Here is an 11,507-nt window from a genome sequence, read left to right as displayed (position 1 = left end):
TGTCCTCATATCTGATGTATTTCTCTACCCGAGGATAGAGCTCATGCAAAGTCGCGATCTCATTCTTCGCGACCGATTGGTGCACTCCCGTTCCTGGTTGCAAACCTCGCTCAAACGCGATAACCGCGGTTCTCTCGTCCAGGTTCTCGACCTTCAGAGTCTCAGCCTTGAACCGACACAAATATTCCCTCACTGTCTCCCCTGACCTTTGTCTCACATTGAACAGTGCCGCGATGTCCACGGCTCGCTTCTTCTGGTGGATGAAATGATCTATAAATGCTCGTTCCAACTCTTGAAAATTCCCTATGCTCCCCGCCGACAACCGATAGTACCAATTAGACGCCCCTCCCTTCAAGCTGGCCGAGAACATCATGTATCGTAGCCCATCATATCTCGCCACTTGCCATAACGGCATCTGCTGCCTGAAGTGGAGGATGTGATCCGCTGGGTCGCCTTTCCCATCATACCTCTCAAATTTAGGTTGGTTAAAGCGCTTTGGAACCTCCGAGGACCCAATGCCTTCCGCCAATGGGTTGCGGTTTAGCCCAGCCACCACCTGACTTGCAGCTCCTCCCCGACTTCTCGCCTTCAGCTGGTTCACTTCTCTATCTCTGTCTATCATCTCTTGCACCTGCTCGATTGTCAAGCCTACCACTGGGTTTTCAACGAGGTTTGGCTCCCCTCCTTCCTCTTCCGAGCCGTCACTTGCCTCCCCGCCTGTACCTTCCTCCTCTCTTTCCCTCTCTCTCCTTAACCCATCGTTCTCCTCTCTTAACCGTACAATTTCTTCCCTCATAAGCCGCACCTCCTCTATCTCCGTCCCCTCTCTTCTGTCCCTTTCTTCGTCAATCACCGCTTCTGGTGTCGTTTCCTACACCGCTACTTTCTTCGGTCTGCCTACTCGTTTCTTAGGTGCCATCTCTATTTTGCTTTTCTTTGTCGGTTCCCATAGACGGCGCCAAATGTATGAACCTCAAAGTCTCAAATGGGAATCCCTCAGATAAACAATTCAATTCCCAGTTAATCACTATTCCCCCTTTTTTCTGTCTTCCTTCCCTTCTTTTCTCTCTCTCTCTTTCCTCTCTTTCTTGCTTAGCGGCCTCCTTCTTTCATCTCTCCTTCCTCTTCTTTTTATACCACTCCCCCTTTCATCTGGGCCATCCATCTGTCTCTTCATCTAACGGCTTCCTATTAGTCGTACCTCGGCCACGTCTTCCCCTAGGGTTCCGCGGCTCCATTCCACTGCTCCCCACCTACCTGGTTACATTACCCCCACCTCTCCTCTTTGACTTAGTACACAGTTCTATCTTGGGCCACTACAATATTCACATCTAAAATTCATCTATTTAGATAAAGAGATAATCTTGGTCTTAAACAAAAGGGAAATGCTACAACACAATAAATCAGTAACCTACCATTAAAAAAAGAAATTTAGAATTGTATCTTAAAACCTTATCAGTTGCAACAGATCAACTGCAAAATAAATGATCAAAGGTAAAACAATATAATATAGATTGGTTATGTAAATATCTAAGGCCTAATCACAATACAATAAGCTATCAGTACCAAAAGAAGTTTTGAACCCATTCAAATAATCAATATACGCTCTCATAAGATGGAAAAAAGAAAATCAGAAGCTTCTAGCTAGGATGTACTTCTAGAAAATCAAAAGGCTTTCTCGAGCAACCAAAATCTCCCAAGATAGAAAATAATAGCAAAAGCTTCTAGGGATACTGTTTACATTAGACTTTGACAATGATTCAGGAAAGAAGTCGTGGAATCAATTCAAGTTGATCTTACATGTTAACTTCTTAATGTGCATAGTCAGAGATTCAACGTATTCTAGTGCATTAATCCAAATTTATTTATTTCATAACTTATACAAACAACTTAGCAGCTTAACATGTTCCTAATATTACCATATTCTAGCTCAACCTATCAAGTTCTAGAGCTTGAAAAATTGTATCAATAACCTATATATACACCACTAATTCTTATAAATGTATCTATGTCTTATGTCTTGTGATTATTGTACTCTATCACAGGAATAGATGTACTCAAGCTTAACATTATATTAATAGAAAACACAGTAACCACCTTTCATTTGTCTAGCTCTAATCTATTAAACTATAGTTTCAATCCTTCAAGTTTTCTAGCTTCCGAAACTGTATAAATATAACGTAGCACCCATGTAGAGAGTATAGAAAAACATATTGACTCGCACGAAAAGTAAAACATGATCACTGGACATTATATAATAGCTGAAAATAAAAAATTGTACCTTCAAGCCATCGCTCAATTCGTAAACTAATCAAATAATTTCAATAGATAATACCAAAAAATAAATAAATAAATAAAAACTTTCCTGAGGTTTCCAAACCTAGAACACTCACTGAATACGACCGTTGGTGAAAAATAGCTTCATTGCCAAGATTGATAAATCCCATAATAACTTACGGTGACATTCCCCAACATTATTGCAAGTTCAGTTGCTGGCAATCACGTTTGTGGATGAGGTATCATAAGTATAAGGCTTTAGATATAAACAACAGCAGATTCAATTGAAAAACATGGATGATAAACCAAAACCCTCATGGATGACTTCATTCCTTGTGAAATTCATGAAGAAGACCCTCGCTTGAATCAAAACCCTAACTTCTTAAACCCAAACCTCGTTTTTCAATTGGGAACTTGCAAAAAACCAAAACTTCTAAATATTTGTGTGATTGATTGTCCCTAATATTTGTGTCGATAGTTTGCTTATCGACAGAGAAGATGAATGTTGAGACGATAGGGTAAATTAGGTAGTGTTGCAGTTGCGGGTTTTTTGTTTCCAAAATAAGCAAACCACATTTTAAAAGTATGACCGACTTCTTAAGACCCCTCTCCCCACCTTCCTTACAGTTGTACAATAGTCAAGGCATCACATTCCAAACTTGTTTATTTCTTTTAATAAGTAGGTGTAAAAGTTACACATTTGAACATTTGATTTCTTATCTTAACCCACTGGTGAAGACACTCATCTCTCCCAATAAAACAGGTATCGTTTCTCGTCATAAAACATGTAACAGACAAACAGGGGAAATAAGAATATTGAATGAATAAAAAAATGACAATCACCTGAGTCACAAGCTTATAAGGATTAGGCATTTGGCTATCCTCCCAATCCTTTCTCGGTGGTCGAGAAGTTAAACCCCAACCTGGATGATCAAAAGCAGCAACTGAGCACCCAAACTGCCATGCCAACACTCCCATCACATGCCTCAAACTTTCTGAATTCATCATATCGATTTTATTATCTCCACCATCTTGACTCAAAACCGGGATCTCATCAGAAATATAGACAGGGGATATTACTGCGGTTGCATTCAAGGGGATCCTAAGTTGATGAAATAATAATGAATATCAAAAGAAACTAAATACTATGGATTTTAGATGAGTACCAAATTAACAATGAAATCAAGAAAAAGAATAAATCAATGATTCAATAAATTGAGAAAAACTAAAGAAACAAATAATATACAGTGATGGGAGATGAGAGAGAGAGGAGAATTATTACTAAAAAAGAAAAAAAAAATACAACTTTGGTGATTAATAAAAAAAAACTCATTAGTATCAAAATGCATATACTGAGATTTAAAATCATTCAAATCCAAAATGGGGTAAAGGAATTACATGTTTATCAAGTTTGTATCGTCAGTAGTTGATTAAAAGTTTTTGAAGAAGGCGGATTGAACCACGTTCGGCTTCCTTCAAGCATCTCTCTCTCTCTCTCTCTCTCTCTCTCTCTCTCTCTCTCTCTCTCTCTCTCTCTCTCTCTCTCTCTCTCTCTCTCTCTCTGTTCGGTGAAGAAAGGAGAGAAGAGTTTGCTTAGGGTATCATGAATCATAATATATAATTAGTTTATGTTTTGATATTTGAGGTCAAAATAAATATAGAATAATTGAAGGAGAAAGTAACAAATCTAGGGAGGTCTAACTAATATATGGAATGAGCATTTTTTTAGGAGTCTATGAGAATGCCCGGTTAAGAAAACAAACGCATGTGATGAGGAGAGATGTCAAGTGCGATATATATATATATCCAAGTTAAATATCATTAAAAAAATCCGTACGATATGATAGTAACAAAAAGTGTCACAGAAAGGGTTGTCCAAAAATCAGAATGCGGCCCTTGTCCGTCCTTATTATCATCCCCTCAATTATGGGATAACTCAAGGTCACTACGAAAAATGAGAGGAAGATTTGTCCGAACATAGTATCATATGTTGTCTCAAGGATTGCTCTTCTCAATCCAAGAACTAATGATGCTATGTTAAGAATAGTGATTGTCGTTAAAGGGAGTAGCAACCCTGTTGCTGCTTGAAAATCAAATGTATCCATTTGATATCTTTTGACTTGCTCTTCAACAACAACTTTACTTGTCGTCTCAAAATTTAGCTCCTTCATACCGAATCGTTTCATTAGTATATCTAAGCATCCCATGAAGTAAGATGTAACTGATTTTATCATCAATATTCTCAAGTGATTCCACCATAACCTCAAGGATCCACCAGTTGCGAGGACCTCCAACATATGCTGGAAATGCCAAGAAGCGTGGACAATGGTAAAGACATCAAACCATGGATCTGAAACCTTTGATGCATTGAAAAATGTTAGAATTTGATGTAGTATACTTTTCAAAATAGGTATCTACAATTTACATAAATTACAAAGAAACGAATGGTAAAGACATATTTCTTACCTTAGGGTACAGGGAAATCCCATTCAAGAGAGAGTTTAGGAATGATTGCATAACAAAGTATAGGGAGAGCACTTAGTGGCTGGTATGCAAAGGATGCATATCACATTCTTTGAAGAAATGAAATTGTTGATGATCCATAAGTAAGAGGGCAAAATCTTGAGAAACCAACATCTAGCAAGCCAGAGTTCCATCTTGTTGTTTGGATCAAAGTATCATTTAAATTTGTTGTGACACTACCCAAAAAAGACGGCTTTGAACTATGACAGTATACAGAGATCCACCCTTTCCATTGTAGAATTAACCCTGTAAGGTAATCTTCTACAACTGAATGATAAATGAAACCTATCTGTCATTCAGTCAAGCAATACAAAATTAGTTATATATAACCATTTAATTGAAGTAAAAAGAAATATGCATATAGAAATGCGATATGGTTCAGTTATATGTAGACTTTCCTGTTCACCCCATTATGTCTGTTGCTCATAGGTGCTAGAGGCCAAAAGTTAGCCTCTTGTTGCAATCTGTCTAATGCATCTTCATCATTTTCAATTGCTTTATATTTGTAATAAGGACGAGGTGACGCAATGAACTGTTTGGAACGGCCAGCATATTCTGTGGTCGCAGTGTGACTAAGATCTGAAACAATTCCATAAAATTTTCTAATTGCATGCTAATGTCTTAATAATGAGCGTCTAAAAAGTAAGTACTTATATTGGTTATCTAGTCGATAGTTCTTCATAACAGGGGTTCATGAGTTCCTGATATCATCTTCGGAACTCTCTCTTATTGGCTTTTAATGTTATTATTCTAATGTCCATTTAGCAACAACCTCAATAATAAAGAGGATTTTAGGGAAAAATTAGTTCCATTTAATTAGCATTATAAATACAGAGGGTTGTGTTGCAAACTGATTTCCCTGGGATCAAGTTTCTCTGGCGCTATACCTTTTTGAGTAGGACTTCTGTAAAAAGCTTCTCTCTTCATGTAAAATCCAGTCCTAGACAGATATGGTCCATTAATCCCATCTACACCATACCACAAAAGAACTTGAGAAACTGTCTATAAGCACTTCACGACCAGGTACTCCAACATGATCCGGTAAACCACCATTGCCTAAAAAGTCTATAATCAACTCTATGTCGAGAAAACTTGGGTGCCTTTACCCCTTCATGCGGCCTGATGGAGTCGAACCTTCTGATGACAAGGGTAGAGTAAAGCCCAGCAAAGATCGAAGATATTCCATCTCCTAGTTTCTACCTATATTGTGAGTATTGTAATTTGGTTCATTAGGAGTATACACTTTATGTTGTTTGGCTTCTATACCTTAGAGAATTACTTACATTAATCTGCTTCTTGTTTTACTGATTCACTCATGTTAGTATTTTTTGTAAATAAACTTGTCCTTGAGTTTTGAGAATCATCTGTGAATTCAAGGTTATTCAGTAATTTTTACCAGTAAATATGCTAAAAAAATTAACTGAAGTTTAATTACCTCCTTTGTCAATTCAACTCTAATGATCTAATCTCATCTATTTCCACAACCATTTTCTTCCTATACGTCTCCATTTGCTTCCACAGCCTAGAGTTTTTTTTTTTTGGCATCAGGTACGGTAGTCATTCCTGTTTAACACTGGAGGCATCTTCTTCGTGGCTGATTTGCACACGCCTGTAGCCATAGCACGCATTGACACCTTCAATCCTTTCCACCACCTGAATTCAAACACATTTTACCATGTTTAAAAGAATAAAGCACAAACACTTCTTAGTTCAAGGAAATAGAGTAGCACAGTATATTAAGATTATTACCTTTCAAGCGAAAGCTTCGTGCAAAACTCTTGAAGCTCTGTTTTAGTAAAGAAATAGTTTGGGTGTTGACAGGGCCGGCTCAACCCAACTCGAGGCCTAAGGCAGGGACCCAAGTGAGGCCTTAAAAAAAATCAAAAAGCCTTGAACAATCTAAACGAGACTTCTTCTATAAGAAGATTCTTATAGAATTACTTACTATGAATGCCTAATTTATAGGATTCTATGTAGATTATACACCAGAAGATGTTTAAGAGTGATTCGACTGAATTAGAGAGGCCTATTTATCAGGAGAGTTTAGTTGAATGATTGAAATTAAAGTCCATGTTTTCAGGAATTTAAGGCTTTTGTGTGAATCAAACTCCTATTTTCTAGGAAATTTCTTTTTTGATAGTACGTAATTATATACATACCAAACTTTACTAGGCCTTTTCGAGAGTGTGGCCTTAGGCGGTCGCCTATTTCACCTTAAGGATGAGCCGGCACTGGGTGTTGATCGATCAAATAAGATGAGAAAACAGAGATAGAAGATGGAGATTAGAGACTTTGTATTTTCAGAAAGTAAGTGTTGGGTTTAGTGTTTAGGGTCTAACTTTTTTTAAGGCTGAGTCCAATGGCTCTCTATCCCCTCTATCCCCCTTAAAATTAAAAGTAGAGCTAAAGTCAACAGATTTTACTCTCTATCAAAAATAGAGCTAAAGTCAACAGAGAGTAAAATATAAGGATAGAGAGTAAAAATTTTTGTATATATACGACGAAATTAATGATAGAGAGTAAAATCTGTTTACTTTAGCTCTACTTTTTTTAAGGGGATAGGGAGCTATTAGACTCAGCCTTAAGTGTTAGGAGTTTCAATCGCACTAATACTATTTTTGGTTTACTAATTTGAGGGCATAGTAATTAAATAATAAAAGATGGAGAAACTAACAAATCTAGGGAGGTGTTTAGAGTTTTAATAAGTACCTATCTTTTTCAAGAACGTATAATTTGTTTTATTTGAGGAGGTCCAAATAAATAAAGAATAAAATAAGGAGAAAGTAGCAAATCTAGGGAGGTCTAACTAATTTATAGAGTTGCTTTTTTTTTAGGAGTCAATTAGAATGCCCGGTTAAGAAAACAACAATAAATTGGGCCGATTTCAATTTCAATTCAATGAACAACTGTAGAGGACAGTGTTTTGTGATAATGACTCACAAAACCATTTTCATAAATAAAATAACTCACGGACCCAATTTCTTGATTTTAATAACCCTCAAGGACAAAATAAGTTGGTCCGGTTTATTTTATATTTCTTAAATACCACTTTTACCCTTTCATGTTAATAAACAAAATTATGAGTGAGAAAACCCAAAACCCCTTTCTTCTCCAACTGACTTGACTTTTTTATTCATGACGCACCTCATCAAACTACAAATCGAATCCCTTCCCTGTTTTAATCAAACGAAATTACAAGAGATAAAACCCAAAACCCCTTCCCTATTTTAATCAAACGAAATTACAAGAGAAAAAAACATAAAACCAAAGTCGAGAAATAGACGAAGTTGTGCGAAGCTTCAGTTATTTTAAATAAGTTGAACAAAGATGGCAACCATTATCCAACAAATCAAAGACATTGAAGATGAAGTATCACACCATTATCATTTTATCTTTTTTTTTTTTTTTTTTTTTTTTAAAAAAAAATTTAAACCCTGGTGGATCTTTAGCTCAAATGAGCGGGCACTTTGGAGATATCCAAAGATGATGGTGGTTCGATTCCACCAAGATCCTCTAAAATTTTAATGTTAATCAAACAATAATTGTTCATTTTTTACTATTGAACACATATTGTTCATACCTACTTTAAGTATGAACACGTATTGTTCATATATGTTTTGGGTATAAACATTTATTGTTCATATCTGATTTGGGTTCATGTATTTTTGTTGGTATGAACACGTATTTTTCATATCTGTTTTGGGTATGAACAATCAATGTTCATATATGTTTTGGGTATGAACAATCAATGTTCATGTCTATTTTGGGTATGAACATTTATTGTTCATATATGTTTTGGGTATAAACAATCAATGTTCATATCTGTTTTGGGTTTATGTTTTTTTGGGTATGAACACAGATTGTTCATACCTAAAGAAGGTATGAACAATCAATGTTCATATCTGTTTTGGGTGTGAACATTTATTGTTCATATCTATTTTGTTCATACCTATTGTTCATAGCTAATGTTCATAATTTGGGATATGAACAGTTATTGTTTATATCTGTTTTGGGTTCATGTTTTCATAGCCACAATCAATGTTCATAGCTGATGTTCAGCATGGGTAGGTATGAACAATCAATGTTCATACCTATTGTGGGTATGAACAATCAATGTTCATAACTTGATCAATGTTCATACATGGATAGGTATGAACAATGCTTGTTCATAGCTCAAATAGGTATGAACACTCATTGTTCATAGCTAATGTTCATAATTGGGGGTATGAACAATCAATGTTCATAGCTATTGTTCATACATGGATAGGTATGAACAATCATTGTTCATACCTATTGTGGGTATGAACAATCAATGTTCATAATCGGGTTGTTTTAGTTGGGTCGGGCCATTTTTTTTTTCTTCAAGGGTATACTTGACCTTTCATCTACCCAAGCCGTTCTTATTTCGCGTCAAGGGTAAACTTGAACTTTCATCCACCCAGTCCTTGCGAGTGATTTCAAAAATAACATGTCCTCTAGAGTTCCTCTTTCGGCCGATTTGTCCTCTAGAGTCGCTCCCTGAGAAAACAAAGGCATGTGATAAGGAGAGATGTAAGGTGTGAGCTTTTATATATATATATATAGATTTTAGGTAGATAGGATGATGAGATTTTAAAAGGGTAATTGCCTTAATCGGCCATGATAAAAGCACATTGTGCTCCAACCGGCCATGCCTTCTAATTTTGACCAATTCAACAGGTTTTTTACCGTTTTGCCCTTCCTTACAACACTCTCTTTCCTCTTGCCACACTCTCTCTCCTCTACAAGACACTCTCTCTCCTCTTGTACTTCTGATGTTGACATGCACAATAATATTTATCCGTTAGATTCTCTTAGCGATATGTACTAGCGATTAATGACCGTTGGATTTCAACCAAGCACAAATGAAAACAGACATTAGCTATTGTGGGAATCAGGAACCAGCAACTTATGGACCTACTATCAGCAATTTCTGGGTTGTTTTTGTTGTACGAACATGAAACAATGTTGACCTCAATTTTTGTGTCAAACTATAAAAGTGTTTACAAACCTCCAAAGCTTCCAGTTTTTTTACTTCATCTTCTTGGTTATCCTATCCTTCGTGATTTTGGTAAGTTTTTTCATGGAGGACAAGAACACAAATCTTGATAATAGATTTTTTCTAAGGTTCATCTTATTGATTATCCTATCCCTCTATAGTTCTCATTGTTTATTGATATGTTTTGAACTTTGGTTTGTTGTCTTTAGTGTTGGTTTCTTTCTAGGTCGTCTTGGGTTTTTTTTACGTAGTAGTGTATAGAGTTTTTTAAGGTTTCCATAGTTGTGTTTACTATTTTCATGTTGATTTTGTTCTTGTTGCATGGAGTGAAGAAGTATGTAACAGGTGAGGTGAAATTGAGAGTGTTTGATGTGTATATTTCCTTAGCAGGATTCATGTGTCTTGTAGAAGGTTTGTCCAAGCGCATGAAATTGAGTTTTTGTATGATGTACTTGATAAACAAGTCCCTTTTTAGATCGATGAAAAAATTGACTACTTGAATATGATTCAAAAGCAGAAGAAGACAACTGAGCAGTCATTGTGGTGAGCTTGGATTGCCTTTTCAGTCGCAGTTCCGCCAGGTTTTAGCAATGAAGACTCTGTGGATGCCACCATAAGCGACACTTACATGTACCGTCAGCAACTTAGGTTTCTTTGGAAATCCCACTTCTACTTCACAAATCACCTTATGGAGTTTTGGAAGTATGTTTCACTGTATAGGTTTGGGCATGAATCAATGTAATGATATTTTGTGGTTTGCGAAATGACCAGTTCATTGTGCTTGAGTGTTAGCACAGTAACTGTTAATGTTCATATGTTTTGTTTGTGATTATATCAAGGGTACCCTTATATCACTATTGTTGTTTATAAGGAGATAATGAGAAAGAAATATGTATGGAAACTCAATAAAAAAAGATGTATTTAGCATTCACAAAACTGGGCTGAACGTGCTATTCTAAAAGGAGGTAACCGGCAGCGTATTATGTATGATACATCAGCAACTAAAGCCATAAACAAGAACACAATTAAGACTATCACGTTGACTTTAATATACACCTATAACTTATGTACAAAGGGTACCCATGTACAAAATAGTATTATCCAATAACAAGTTAAACAAAAGTTAACTTTGATAAGTTTATTCAATATCAAGTAAAGCAAAAGTGTAGCATTTAATAACACATACTGAAGTTGAGAAGTAGTAACTAGCATCTCAGTGCCATATTTCACCATTGTTCCCACCCAACTCAGTTACAAGCTTGTTTGTTGTTCAATATTTAAAAAGTTTTCTTATACAAATAGCCAAAATGTTTGGAAGTCCCACCCTTTGTAAAATGACCAGACTCAGAAGTTGCTGATGGTTAGTACATTCGAATATATCTGTACTTAGATAAACTGGTGAGATGAAGAATCTAGTTTGGGTGGGAAAAATCTTTGCCACGTGTTAGGAACGATACGATAGCATTAATTATTCGCCTAACTGTTGAAGAAATTATGGTTTTTTAACCTTTAACTAGTACGTGTCGGTAGTAATATGTGTGAGCTATAAGGACTATTCAGTGTTCATTTTCGGACCAAAAAAACTGCCCAAATTGAATACCTTGAATCCCTAATTTTCCAACCATTTCCAATCTTTCATAAATGAGAAAGCTTAATTTGACTATTCGTATGTCACTCGATAAAATGCATA

At 36.1% G+C, this 11,507-nt stretch overlaps 1 long non-coding RNA gene across 2 annotated transcripts; it reads right to left on the bottom strand.

The window, feature by feature from the left end:
- Positions 1 to 4,100: 4,100 nt before the first annotated feature.
- On the bottom strand, positions 4,101 to 5,760 carry LOC147496386 (uncharacterized). Of its 2 annotated transcripts, none has more exons than XR_015196581.1 (3): positions 5,688 to 5,760; positions 4,744 to 5,089; positions 4,101 to 4,634 (listed from the first exon to the last, which is right to left on the bottom strand). It is a non-coding gene; the product is annotated as an uncharacterized LOC147496386 (long non-coding RNA). The 2 variants fall into 2 exon arrangements; XR_015196582.1 differs by having other exon boundaries at positions 4,101 to 4,627.
- Between the last annotated feature and the right edge of the window lie 5,747 nt (positions 5,761 to 11,507).

Source organism: Coptis chinensis, chromosome 5 (genome assembly GCF_015680905.1).
Source record: "Coptis chinensis isolate HL-2020 chromosome 5, ASM1568090v1, whole genome shotgun sequence".
NCBI lineage: Eukaryota > Viridiplantae > Streptophyta > Magnoliopsida > Ranunculales > Ranunculaceae > Coptis > Coptis chinensis.
This window is presented reverse-complemented; position numbering and strand designations above follow the sequence as displayed.